Source organism: Oryx dammah, unplaced genomic scaffold, assembly GCF_014754425.2.
Source record: "Oryx dammah isolate SB20612 unplaced genomic scaffold, SCBI_Odam_1.1 HiC_scaffold_28, whole genome shotgun sequence".
NCBI classification, from domain to species: domain Eukaryota; kingdom Metazoa; phylum Chordata; class Mammalia; order Artiodactyla; family Bovidae; genus Oryx; species Oryx dammah.
In genome coordinates this window covers 97,160,327-97,174,881 of record NW_024070212.1, presented here as the reverse complement: position 1 = coordinate 97,174,881, position 14,555 = coordinate 97,160,327, and the positions used below count along the sequence as shown (strand labels likewise).

General features: G+C 45.4%; 1 pseudogene; it reads right to left on the bottom strand.

Moving 5' to 3' along the window:
- Positions 1-270: 270 nt before the first annotated feature.
- On the bottom strand, positions 271-12,729 carry LOC120856191 (annotated as a pseudogene).
- Between the last annotated feature and the right edge of the window lie 1,826 nt (positions 12,730-14,555).

The following is a 14,555-nucleotide window of genomic DNA, read 5'->3' as shown; positions in this document are numbered from 1 at the left end:
TAGACAGAATGGAGGAGGGCTGATGATTGGGATTCAGGTGGGCAATGAGAGATATAAGGGGTCAGAGACAGATGGAGAGAGAACCAGATAGGAGCCTATAGACAAGTGAGAGGAGGACAGGAAGTTTGCTGAGCAGGAAGCAGGAGATGAGGCAGGCTGGTAGGTGGGCAGATGGAAGCAGGAAGTGGGCAAAGAGGCATGAACAGGAGAGATACAGCAAGGCAGGTTGACAGACAGGGGCCCTCAGAGCTTGTGCTGTCCACAAAAGGATCAGAGGATCTTCCTGAGCCACAAGTAGATCCCATTTTTAGACTTCAACACAAGTTTTCGAATGGGCACTGAGACTCTTGAGGGATCTGGTGCCAGTTCAAATCAAAGCAAGGTCAGGGCCACAGCCACCTTTGACTCATTCATGGCAAACTGCTTCCCGATGCAGTTCCTGGGTCAGGATGGGAAAAGGAAATGAGCAGAGGCTTCTGACACCTGCTGGAGACAGGGATTCAGGGCTGTCCTCCACATGACCAAGCCGTGATCCCTTCCCTGTAAATCACATTGAACTTGCCACCCAGGCCTTGGTCCACACTCTCCCCCTGTCTTTTGACAAAGCCCACCTCTCTAAAAACTAGCCCCTAACTCCCACTTATGCTCTCAGCAGGAAATCCTGTTGGGGAACACCTGCACTCTAAGCACAGAATCAAGTCAAGCAAGTCAGGAAATGTGAATGAGAACTTTGTTCACTGGTTCACAGGCAGTTTCTGGTTTTAGGCCAGGCCAGGACACTCTATGGGACAGGGTGGGCTTCACACTCAGGCCCTCACTTTCTATGGCAGAAAAATAGGGGTTCCCATTTCCAGAGAGGACAAGAGAGGGTTGTGCAAGGAATTAGAATGGCAACAAACAACTTCCTTGTTGGGACACGAATTAGTGACCCTGAACCTGCTGGACCATTTGCCTCCCAGTTAATTAATGGATTGGTCTCCTGTATCCCCTCAGCCCTTCAGTCAATCTGCTCTGGAATCTTCCTATTCTACTCTAGAAGTGACCCCCTAACTAACCATCCTTGGTCTCCTTACCTGATCTTTTCAGCCTCTCTGCATCTCCTCTCTCTATTGAAGCCACAGCAGCTCCAGGACTGTTCTGTTCCCCATCACAAGGAGGACATCACCCAGTGCTACAACTGTATCACAGCTCTCTCTGGATTGTTCCTTACTCATCTGCGTCCTGTCCAGCTGAGACAGCTTCTTATTACATAGGTTGATAAGGATACCAGGACCTTCAAGGAGGAGAAAGGGATAAACCCATTTTTTCCCCTTACATTCCTTCATCTTAGTCACATAAGACATCTTTTTCTTAAGCTCTGAGTTGTTATGGTAACAATCTAAATTGCCTAAGACTAACTTTCTTTAAGCCCAGAGCTGATGATTACAGAAAACAAAACAAAATAAAACATATCTTGCTCAAGGGTATGTTTTTCCTTAAGCTTGTACTAATGATTGTATAACAGCAATGTATCTTGATCCAGGACATGTTTCTCCTTCTTAACAGGAAACTTCTGACTAATCCTATTATCTTAAGATGTGTGTTGTGGGAGTGGGTCTGATAAGACCTCTACAAGCTTGAGACATTCTTTTGAAAAAGTATATAAATCTTTTACAAGTGGTTGACCAGTTTTCCCAGCACCACTTGTTAAAGAGATTCTCTTTTCTCCATTGTATATTCTTGCCTCCTTTGTCAAAGATAAGGTGTCCATAGGTTCGTGGATTTATCTCTGGGCTTTCTATTTTGTTCCATTGATCTGTATTTCTGTCTTTGTGCCAGTACCATACTGTCTTGATGACTGTAGCCTTGTAGTAGAGCCTGAAGTCAGGCAGGTTGATTCTTCCTGTTCCGTTCTTCTTTCTCAAGATTGCTTTGGCTATTAGAGTTTTTTTTTGTATTTCCATACAAACTGTGAAATTATTTGTTCTAGCTCTGTGAAAAATACTGCTGGTAGCTTGACAGGGATTGCTTTGAATCTATAGATTGCTTTGGGTAGTATACTCATTTTCACTATATTGATTCTTCCAATACATGAACATGGTATATTTCTCCATCTATTTGTGTTCCCTTTGATTTCTTTCATCAGTGTTTTATAGTTTTCTCTCTATATATATATAGGTATTTTGTTTCTTTAGGTAGATATATTCCTAAGTATTTTATTCTTTTTGTTGCAGTGGTGAATGGAATTGTTTCCTTAATTTCTCTTTCTGTTTTCTCATTGTTAGTGTATAGGAATGCAAGGGATTTCCCTTGTTAAAACTAGCAACACTCTCTGCCTCTTTCTGATGTCTATGTAAGATGCTTTCTCTGCCCATTTTGACTGTAATAAAACTTTTGCCACACAAAGCTCTGAGTGACTGAAGCCACCTGTCTGGTCCCAAAGTGAAATTCTCTCCCTCAGAGGTCACGAATCCAATACAGTTTACTGTAAGCTATCACAGCTCCTCTTCCTCAACTCAGCTTCTCTTGTTGTCCCTTCCCCCACCTCCACAGACCACATGCTCAAGGCTCAATCCAGTGACCACCACCTTCACCACCTCTGCTCCCTGCACCTCTCCCCTCCTCAAGGCACCTCAAGGCACCATTAGTGTTAACTCAAGGACATATCACATCCAGTGCCTAGCACAGCACCAAGATCTTCTAACCTTCCACAGTCTGCTCAATGAATGAGTGAGTGAAAGAGTGGGTGTGTGAATGGTGTCTGTCTTGAATAGACATGTTGATTTGTTGATAGTGAGCTCTGAGGGAGAATGGCATTATCCTCTCTGTTTTTCCATCTCCTAGCACAGGCCTTGGCACATGAAGACATGCTTAATATATGCTTTCATATTTAAACAAAATTTAAAGGAAATCAGTCCTGGGTGTTCATTGGAAGGACTGATGCTGAAGCTGAAACTCCAATCCTTTGGCCACCTGATGCGAAGAGCGGACTCATTTGAAAAGAACCTGATGTTGGGAAAGATTGAAGGCAGGAGGAGAAGGGGACAACAGAGGATGAGATGGTTGGATGGTATCACAGACTCAATGGAGATGAGTTTGGATAAGCTCTGGGAGTTGGTGATGGACAGGGAAGCCTGGTGTGCTGCGGTTCATGGGGTCACAAAGAGTCAGACACGACTGAGGGACTGAACTGAACCGAACTGAAAACAACCTAAATGGAATGACAGTATGATATGTATTAATTCTGACCTAGGAATCAAGCTTCTGAGTCCCTCTTGTCCTCTAGTGGCAGCTGCATGACATGCAGCCATGTCTACAAGGAAGGACTGGACCCTAGTGCAAATTAAATCCTAGAACCAATTCAGGAAGACAATTGGCTTCAAAACTATTCTGTGAAGGTTGATTCACTAACTGAAAATTTCACAGAACTGTAGATTCAGAAAAAAAAAAAAAAACTGGTTCTTACTAAGAAGTTGCAGTTATGAAAGTTACTGTTTCAGGGGATGATCTTACAATTTTCACCATAGTCATTCTGGATGTGTCATCCACCTTAATCATCATTTAAAGTGTGCTTTATATTTAAATGCAAGGAACTTTTCAAAGGCTTGTGTTAAATACAAAATAATGGATTTTTCTCTCACAATTGCTTGATTGTCCTCCACTTTATGCTTTTTGCCAACGTTAGACACTGTAGAATTTGGGAGTGTGGTATATAACCCACCATACATATAAAGAATTTGGGCAACTTGAAAAGGTATCACATTTATATGAATATTTAGTTAAAGATTTGTTAGGTTCCCCCAGAGAAATAGAGAACACACTGACTGTGTAACTTTCTTCAAAGTGCAATTGTAACTGATCACTAATATGACTTGAACCTCCAGGACAGCTGGGAAGAAGGAAGACAGCTGGGAGTCCAAATACATGGAAACATAATATATACAATGAGAGGCTGATTGGTGATTTGAGCAGAAAAGGTAGTGCTCTGACTAAGAATGTGGGAAGAGAGAAGAGTCATCTGCCTTTTAAGATAACTGATAATTGCAAAGAACTAAGCATCTGAAGATTAACTTTCATGAAAACTTCTGATGCTAAAGCCATACTCCTAAAGTGAGGAAATCCCCAGAATACTTTGAAACAACCACTGACATGGAAATGTGGCCAGTTATGGCAGAAGTCAGGAGATCAAAGTCATTGTGGTGGGTCCTGAAAGCCTTCTTATACCTGGATACCCACCGCCCCCCCCTTCTCAACACATCAACATACAAGGACAAAACTGCATGTACCACATCTGAATGCAGACAATCACACATACCGGATGGCAACCAGTGACACCTGCTTCCCCAAGTACAGAGGCCTCACCTGAATCCTCCTGAGAAGGGCAGGAAGGCATGGCTGTGTCGAGTAGAACCTGGTGCAAACTGGGATGGGTCAAACACCTGCAGAGAGAGCACTAGGGCCAGGACAGATGGGGTCAAACTTCTTGCGTCAATCTACCAGGGGACAAGAATCCCAGAGGAGGATCAGGAGAAGGGGTTGGTGTGGAGAGAGCATCCCATCCCCTCCGCCCACCCCATCTTACCTCCAGGTTTGGCCACACCTTTGGGTTGTGATGAAGCCCATAAAAGGACAGGGGAGGTTGATTCCTATGGGGAAGGGAGGAGAGAGAGAAGCCTGATGGTTCCCATGGAGCAGCGGGCATGTGCTGGCACAAAGTGTCTTGGATCACTCTCCATCACTCTGAATGAAATGATGCCCTTGCGAGACTGGTGGGCTGGGCGTGACAAATCACATGATCACTGATTAGGAGTAGGTAACCAGGGCCCAGGACTGAGAAGTTAAAGAATTGGAGGCTTACATATAGGAGCAACTCAGATGACAAGTCACATTTATCAAGTGCCATCATGGCCCTTTGGAAATGTGCAGTAGCTCATTTAGTACTCACACAGCCCTCAAGGAAGGCAGTCATATCCCCAGGTGGAGAGGAAGCACCTGAGCCTTGAGAGGTTAACGGATGTGTCTATGATCTCACAGTTAGGAAGTGGCAGGGCTTGAATTCAGGCCCACTGGAAGGGGAGCTGATGGTTGGCCTCCAGCCATGGTAGGTCATCAGATGCTCTCCACCATTCACAGGAAGGCCTCAAAAAGAAGTCCGTGTGACCCCTGGCAGTGATTTCACTGAGCTCCCTCCTTAGACCCCATATGGAAAAAACAATCTCTACCTGTTTCTCTCTGCTTTTGCTTCAAGCCTTTACAACTCAAGGAATTAACTCTAGGACTACAATACAAGACCCCATTCAAAGCCCAGCAGTTGCTTATTGAGTGTTTGCTGCTTCAGATTCTGCATCAAGCACTCTTCAAAAGTTGTCCATCAGTTCAGTTCAGTCACTCAGTCATGTCCGACTCTTTGCAATCCCATGAATCGCAGCACACCAGGCCTCCCTGTCCATCACCAACCCCCGGAGTTCACTCAGACTCACGTTCATCGAGTCCGTGATGCCATCCAGCCATCTCATCCTCTGTCGTCCCCTTCTCCTCCTGCCCCCAATCCCTCCCAGCATCAGAGTTTTTTCCAATGAGTCAACTCTTCTCATGAGGTGGCCAAAGTACTGGAGTTTCAGCTTTAGCATCATTTCTTCCAAAGAAATCCCAGGGCTGATCTCCTTCAGAATGGACTGGTTGGATATACTTCAAAGCAAATATTAACTATCTTGAGGCAGAAACAATAGCCATGCCATTTCAGAACTGGAAGAGCCCATGTGGGGCTTTGAGGTCCTGTGTGGCCTTGGAGTGGACTTAGGTGAGTGGTGAGGTGAAGTTCATACCTGCAGGTAAGGAGCATCCCTCATGGAAGGTGATGGGCTTGCTCAACTCTCTGGCTTGCTGGGCACTGGGGGATAGAGTCTCAGTGCCTCCTTGATGCACATGGTAGTATAGGGCATCTGGTCTAGGTGGTCCTTGAAAAGAAATGCATCTAAGGGTGGGCAGGACAGGACAAGCAGGGATTCTCTCTAGCACAGATGGGACAGGGTTCTTCTATCTCCTGGACACTCACCAGGTAATGGGAGCACCATCCACCAGGAGGCTCTGGATCTCTTCCTGGCACCTCTGCTGATGCACAGGGTGGGAAGCCAGTGTATAGAGGATCCAGGAGATGCCACTGGCTGTGGTGTCATGACCCTTGAACATGAATGTGTCCACTTCGGCATGGAGGTCCTCATCAGAGAAGCTGCTCCCATTCTCCATCTGTGGAGGCAGGACCAGAGTGTAGGGTCTGCCCTTCCTATGAACTTCTGCCCAAAGGCTCAGGCCTCTCTTGCTCACACTCACTCTGGCAAAGAGGAGGATGTCCAGGAAGTCCAAGTGCCTCCTGCTCCTCACCTTCTCCGGCTCTCCCTCCTTCTGCAGGTGAGCCTTCCTCTCCTTGATCACTGCATCTGTCCCAGAGCAGTGGTTCCAAGCCAGAGATGAGGACTCTGGGGGCCCATATGCAGCACCCACCATAGCCCCATCTGCCTCTCAGGCCCAGTCTGGGTGCCAGAGGATGTGGGTGAGAGTGGGACTGGGTGAGCATGTCAGGACTGAGAGCTCCAGTGTCATCTACCCCAGGCGGCAATCCCTGCAGTAACACAGCCCATGGGGGCTCTGTCTGAATGCTGCTGGGAGGGGTTTCACTCAGTCATCACCAGCCTGGTGACCCCTGTAACTCCCTATTCAACACCTGACACCCTGACCTCTGGGTTCCCAGTCCCTGCAGCAGGCGGGTGTGTGTCAGATCCTGAAAAGGAAGCAGGAGTCTGGGCTCTGCCTGGGGGTCAAGGCCAAGCCCTTTCACATGCGCCTGATGTAGGTGTGTCGAGCAGCCCACAAGAAGGAGGACAACCTGTGTGTTGATGGGCGAGCTGGCAGGCCCGGTGGTTCCAGTGGCCTTCAGGGGTCAGCCTGTAGATGAGGTTGTTCTGGTGGAATATATTTTTCATTCAAGAAATATCAGAATTGTTGAGATCAATATATATCAAAATACATATCAAAATATATCAAAATATCAGATCGTTGAGATCTCTGACAGCCTGGATGTAGGACTTGGAGTTCCTGAAAGGAAAGGATGCAGAAGAGACTGGAGTTGAGGGAGCCTCTGACCTGGAGAGGGATTAGGGCTCTGGGTCGAGGATTCCTCAGTCAGTAGGGACAGGCAACATCTAGGCATTGTCATTTCTGTCTTACCCTCTGAAAACCCTCATTATTTACAAGTGTCCTAAGGAGCCAGGCTTTTCCCTGTATAGGAATCAGGGACCTGTGACTGAGTCAAGAATAGTCTGGATGGTATTTGACCATGGTCCATGTTTCTCTGTAGAACATTAATTTTTGTGCTGAGAAACATCCCTGCTGCCCTTACTGGCTCTCAGATAAGTCCTCCCCAGCTGGTGACAACAGGACCCTGCCCTTGAAGTGCCATCACTGACCTGTCCGTCTGGACGCTGCACTGGAGGCTGAAGGTGCACTTCATGATGGTGTCCAGGGTCATCAAGGAGACATGTCTGAAGATCTCTACATGTGAGTCCTGGCTGACGAGCTCCTCCCACTTGTCCTGTGGAGAGGTGGACTGACTCTGCTCTGCCCTTCCAGAAAGCCTGTGCTGACAAGGCCAGGCCCTCTCTGTCTCTACCTATTTGCATGAGATTTCCTCACTCTCTAAGCAGATGTGTTTTAGCAACTGAGGCTAAACATATGTGTGTAATATGATGCCAGTTTCCTATGAATATTTTACTATATAAATTGACATGGTCTCTCATAATATTTGAGTTAATTCTGAATTTTAGCAATAATTTATGATGCTAAACATCTTGTGGCAGAGCAAAAAGCATAGTTTCTTGGGGACAAAGGGGGAATCAAAATTGACAGTAGGTCAGGTGATGTCCAACACTAGTAAGCAAATATTTAAAGGCAAGGAAAAGCCTAAGAAGCTCTATTAGGGCTCCTAGGAAGGGGCTTGACTTACTTCAGTTCCTTTCATTTGTCCAATATTAGCTGAGCCCAGGTGGTACCTGGTCTGGATCAGGGATGATGTTTGTGAAGACCCACTGACTCGATGGATGTGAGTTTGAGTGAACTTTGGGAGATGGTGATGGACAGGGAGGCCTGGTGTGCTGCGATTCATGGGGTCACAAAGAGTTGGACACAACAGCGATTGAACTGAACTGAACTGAACTCTTGAGTGTAGACCTGGTTTCATTTGCTCCCATTAGTGGCTCAGTGCCACATAGAAGCCCTGGACCCAGGTAGAGCCCACTTGAGTAACATTCTGGATGTCCACTCTTCCACTGAAGGTGCCATTGCTCAAGCCAGTCATGGCCAATTTGTACTGCTGTCCTTCTTCTAGTCTTCTGTGTCGAAGACTTGAGATGAGATGAATGTGCATCCCGAATAACTTCCTTTCTTTTGTTGAGGAACAAATTGTGGACCCGAGTTGGTGCCTGCATGCTCCTCTGTCCCATTCAGTTTTGGTGAGCACTGTCTCTTATGAAGTTCTAAATTCATCATTCTGAGGACTGTATCTGATGGATGTCTGAGGGACACAAGTGTCTGAGAGTGGACTTTGTCAATTTTATTGAATGGGAGTGGGTACTGGCAACAAGGGTTGAACTCACCAGCATCCTTTGGACAGAGTGGGCCATGAGTCCCATGTAGGGCTTCAGGATGTCATAGTGGAAGGCTGGGGTCAGCATCCACCAGTGCTGGAACAACGTCTGCCCCTCCAACAGCAGCAAGACTGTCCCTGGACCACAGATGGGTGTGTATGGGCATCGGGGAGACTGGGGCCAACTTGGGAGGAATCGAGTATGTCAGGAGAAGGCTCATGAAGAGCAAGAGTTGGAAAGGCAGTACATCTCAGGGAAGTGAATTTCCAGTATGTCTGTCCCTAGGACATGATTATGACAGCAGTGAGATAGAAGTGGATAAACAGTGGGGGGGGGGGGCCCAGGTGAATGAAGGATTTACCTAAAAGTCAAGCTGAGAACATTGGAAAGGACAGAGAAGAGATGAAGTTCAGGAGGGCTCTCAGCACCATTACAAAGGATGAATGTTGTGTTGGAAGAAGAGAAATAAGGCTTGATTCAGAGATGGAGGTGGTGACCGGGTGCCTGGCAGCAGTTCTCCATTATGCAAAGTGGAAGCTCTTTTTAACCTAACTAGTAGGTGGAACACTGTTGTATTTAAATGTACTTACCAATCCAGGGAATCAGGAATCTGTAGATATTATGAGACTTTGGGCCTGAAAAGTAAGGAAGAAAAGTTGAGGGGACCAAAAAAGTCAGGGAGACCCCAGAGCAGCTGAGGTCCAGGCCATGGTGCTCCCCTTTCTGGTGCTTGTCAGATGGCAGTCTGTCTCAATATACCCACCACTTGCCTCCCAACACTGACTCTCTCTGTCCAGATAGTCACTGTGAGCCCAGGAAGGCAGACTCAGTGTTCTGGGAAAAGAACATCCACAGGACCAAGAATGGTGAATTGCCATGAAACATTAGCTCTGTTCAGTGCCTTAGAATAAGACAGAACCTGTGGGTGTACTATAATTTGTGGTGGTTTGGCCATCCCATGACCAAGGAGAGGCAACTGTGAGAGGTGGTCAACCTTGATCAGTGTGGATAGGGAATTGTCTTCCAGATCTGGGATCATCTCAGTTTGGCTGTAATAAGAAGAAAAGTAAGAAATAAAAGAGAAGCCAGCCTCACCCAGGTGTTTAAGCATTTAGAAATAGTAAATAATGTTGTCTTTAGTCTGGCCAGTGTGTTGAGGAATGTTTGAAAGAATTCAGGCCTTGATGTCTGAAGGGCCAGTCTCTTCTGGAATTTCACACCCAGGGGCATGTATTCAAGGGAAGATTTTCTCCTGCTGAGGGTTTCCCTCTCACCTGACCTCCCCAGGACCACATTCATATAGTCAGGGTTGTAGATCAGATCTATGGCCATTGTCCCCCACAGCCAGCGAACACGTTCACTCGGGTATTTCTCTACCCTTTTCAGTAGGGCTTGCAGCTCACTGTCATCTTGGAATTGTAAGCAAAGGAAAGATTAATCAATAAAACCCTTCTTTCAGTGCCAGGGCTGGAGTCGTGTCAAGGGTAGGTTGGGGTATCAGGAGATTACTCTGGATCCATTAGCAGAACTAAGAGTTCAGAACTGTTTCTTATGACTTGGGCTCTGATCCAGACCTTGCTGGCTGTCCACCTTTGATGCTTAGACCAGATTCTGTCCCATTGTTGGGTAGACTTAGGCCACTACTACAAACTGCTTACAGACACCTACATCAGGGTTTGACTCCATGGTGCACAAAACTTTTGGAAGTTATTTGGATAAAATTTGCATGAGCAGTTAGTGATAATTCATATCACTTGGTAAACAGTTTTGTCTTATTTTGTTTATTTGAAGAAGAAAAAATAGACTATATTTAAAAAATTAAGCTATGATTTAATTTCATTTTGCCATACTGACTGTTATATATCTTTAATACTGTCACAGCATACATGTAAATGTTAATATGAAAGGGTATTTAGAATATATGTGGCTAAGTGAAAAAATTAAACTATGTGTGTATAATGTTATTTTACATATTGAGTGTGTGCACAGTTGTAGGACAAATTCTGGATGTATATATGAAAATGGTTTTGAAATAAGATTGTGAAAATAGTTGGATTTTTTAATCTCATATCATTTACTAATATTCAGAAACATTTGTGCACTTCCCATTGCCTAGAGGAATCTTTGTAAACACGTGAGTGTGGACCACAAAGCCTTTTCCTTTATGTTTTATTGTCTCTATTGTTGCCCTGGTAGGGCTGGCGATTCCACAGGACACATTGCTCTGCCCCCAAGATGCTGCTGCCAGGGCTCCTTGCACTGGTTCCACCTGCTCACAAGGTCTTTGCCTATGTTCTTCCCTCTACCTGGTGGCTCATCCTCTTTGCCACAGAGCAACTGCTTCTCCTCAACTTTGGAGACTCAGCTTTGTTTTGTTATCCCTGGATTTCTCATCAACGGTTGGTCCCCAGCATGTTCCGTTGTCAAACTGTCTTTATTTCAATGACTTCTGTGTAACTCAGAGCAACCCTTTGCACTTTTGTATCTGATCTCTGCCTGCATCCTTCTTCCATCAGGACTCAGGAGCTCTGAGGCAATTTGTCTACTGTGGGTCATGTTCCTTCACTAAGCTTTTGTTTACTGAGCATTTACTCTGTGCCAGGCACAGATTTAAGGCACTGAACTAGGATGAAGCTCTAGATGCTTGTCTGTTCGGAGCCTGGAGGGGAGTGGAGCAGACTGAGAGATCAAGTGGCCATAACAGGAGAGCATCATGAATGTGTGATGGAGTGAAGACGAAGTCTCAGGGGAAGCTTTGGGAAGGGTGCCTAACTCACACCCGGATGTTAGAAAGCTCTTTGTCCTGAATTTGCTCATTAATCAAATCATCATTTACCAAGATGCTTTTGGGTTACAAAGATGAACCAGAGGTGGGCTCTCCCAGAAGGAGCTCATAGCTATGACATTGCAGATAGAAATAGCTGAATCTAGTCAGCTCTGCCTTATGAGAAGGATCTGCAAAGGACAAAGAGTTTTCCTCTTCACTCATGGGTGACCAAGAAAAATACCTGAGAGGAGATGTCTTGGGGTTGGGCCTTGGTCCATAGAAATGAGGGGCAAGGTCATTCCAGGGAGAGGGCCTATGGGAACCAACTCCCAGAGGATGGAATGCACAGGCAAGTGGGGTGGACCCTGAGTAACCTGGGGTGCAGGAAATTAGGAAGGAGAGAGAGATACTGGGTCAGCCCACATGGGACTTGGGCTGTTTCCAGTTCTTGTCTTTGTCTCCACTCTGCACTAATTGTGCATTCAAGAAAGAGAGGCCTCAGCTCTCTGCAACCTGTGATTGTCTCCTGACACTTGTTTAAGCCACAGACCCTTGGTGACCCCTCTCCATCTGACTTTGCTCAGAGATCCTCCACCTCACACGCTAGTGCTGTCATTGATGAGTGTGGCAATGCTGTCCCCCCAAGCCTGAAAGCTGCTCATTTTCCTCCTTCTGTCCCTCCACATAATGGACTGACACCACTCTGTGCAGGCTCTGTGCTGGGTGCTGGGGCTGAGGGGGATTACAGGCTCAGTTCCAAGAGTTCATAGTCCAGAGAGAGGACACCAGGCAGGCAAACTCACCCTGTTGATGGTGCAACTCGAATGTCAGTTCTCTTTAGCTGGCCCCATCCTGGAAACCTCACTCCTGTGTGCCAACAACTGAAATCATTAGTTTCAAAATCCCTCAGTCTGATCAAGGCAAGTAGGTTTGTCTTATAGCTACTCAGCAGGTGAGCCTCTTTTCCTGTGACCTGACACTGTCTTAGATTTCTCTCTGTTGTCTCCTGGGCAGTGAACCCACAGGGCTGATCCATCAGATCGATGTCAGTGCTTCCAGACAAGCACAGGACAAGGTATGAACTCACTGATCATGATCATGCTCTACATCCTTGCCCCTCCCAGCCCTTCCAGTCCCTAGTCCAGCTCCATCCTACCTCCTGCTTGTGCCCACAGAGCCAGTTGGGAGGAGGAGATGGAGAGTTTTGAGCAGCCACTGTCTGCACAGGTGGTAGAGCTGTGCCACCTTGAGCAGAAGCAGAACCAGGCCGAGCAAGGAGACCACCTGCAGAAGCCCAGAAACACTGCCAAGGGCTCTGGTGGGGCTCAGCTCAGAGACACTCATGATGCAGTGGTTTCTGGATCGCTGACTGTCCCTGACTGTGGCTGACCTTCCTGGAGCACCTAGCTTGGTCTGGGAGGATCTCCCCATCCACATAGGGGAGGATGAAGGTGAAGGCAGAGCTCAGACCTGGGCCTCCAGAGTCGTTATTGGCTTTTTTTTTTTTAATTAAACTATCTCTTTTTTGTCACAAAATGTAAGTGTTAAGTAGTTAGATAGGAAAAAGGAGTCCAAAATAGCAGTGGCTAAAAGACAAAGAAAGGAAAAAGCCCGTGAAAATAGAACAAAGGAAGGTCCAAGGACTGAAGTGAGAACCTCAGGTGAAGCAAATAGCCCTCCTGGCTAGCCTAGTTTACATAGGGCAAGCTCAAGGGGAGGAGAAAAAAACATATAAAAAGAGGAGCAAAAACTGAGCCTCTGGCTTCTCTTCTCTTCGTATCTTTTGGATCAGTCTGCCCTCACTCCCTGAGGATGTATTTTCCTTTGCTTGCCAAATAAAACTGAGCTGTAACATTGATCCATCCATCACTTTAATTTTTTGCTGCAGCAAGACAGAACAGTGGAAATTACACACTCCCCCGACATCTATGGTGCCATTTCTTGGATTTAACCTGGTCGGCAAAGTAATGTCTCTGCTTTTGAATATACTATCTAGGTTGGTCATAACTTTTCTTCCAAGGAGTAAGCGTCTTTTAATTTCATGGCTGCAGTCACCATCTGCAGTGATCTTGGAGCCCCCCAAAATAAAGTCTGACACTGTTTCCACTGTTTCTCCATCTATTTCCCATGAAGTGATGGGACCAGATGCCATGATCTTCGTTTCCTGAATGTTGAGCTTTAAGCCAACTTTTTCACTTTCCTCTTTCACTTTCATCAAGAGGCTTTTTAATTCCTCTTCACTTTCTGCCATAAGTGTGGTGTCATCTGCATATCTGAGGTTATTGATATTTCTCCTGGCAATCTTGATTCCAGCTTGTGTTTCTTCCAGTCCATACCTCAACATAATAAAAGCCATATATGATAAACCCACAGCTAACACATTATCCTCAATGGTGAAAAATTGAAAGCATTTTCCATAAAGTCATGAACAAGACAAGGGTGCCCACTCTCACCACTACTATTCAACATAGTTTTGGAAGTTTTAGCCACAGCAATCAGAAAAGAAAAAAAAGAAAAGAAAAGAAATAAAAGGAATCCAAATTGGAAAAGAAGAAGTAAAACTCTCACTGTTTGCAGATGACATAATCCTCTACATGGAAAACCCTAAAAACACTACCAGAAAATTACTAGAGCTAATCAATGAATATAGCAAAGTTGCAGGATATAAAATTAACACAGAGAAATCCCTTGCATTCCTATACACTAACAATGAGAAAACAGAAAGAGAAATTAAGGAAACAATTCCATTCACCACTGCAACAAAAAGAGTAAAATGCTTAGAAATAAATCTACCTAAAGAAACAAAAGACTTATATATAGAAAACTATATACTATGAGTATACAAACCAAAGCAATCTATAGATTCAATGCAATTCCTATCAAGCTACCAATGTTGTTTTTCAGAGAGCTAGAACAAATAATTTCACAATTTGTATGGAAATACAAAAAACTTCGAATAGCCAAAGCAATCTTGTGAAAGAAGAATGGAACAGAAGGAATCAATCTGCCTGACTTCAGGTTATACCACAAAGCTACAGTCATCAAGAGAGTATGGTACTGACACAAAGACAGAAATATAGATCAATGGAACAAAATAGAAAGCCCAGAGATAAATCCATGCACCTATGGACACCTTATCTTTGACAAAGGAGGCAAGAATATACAATGGA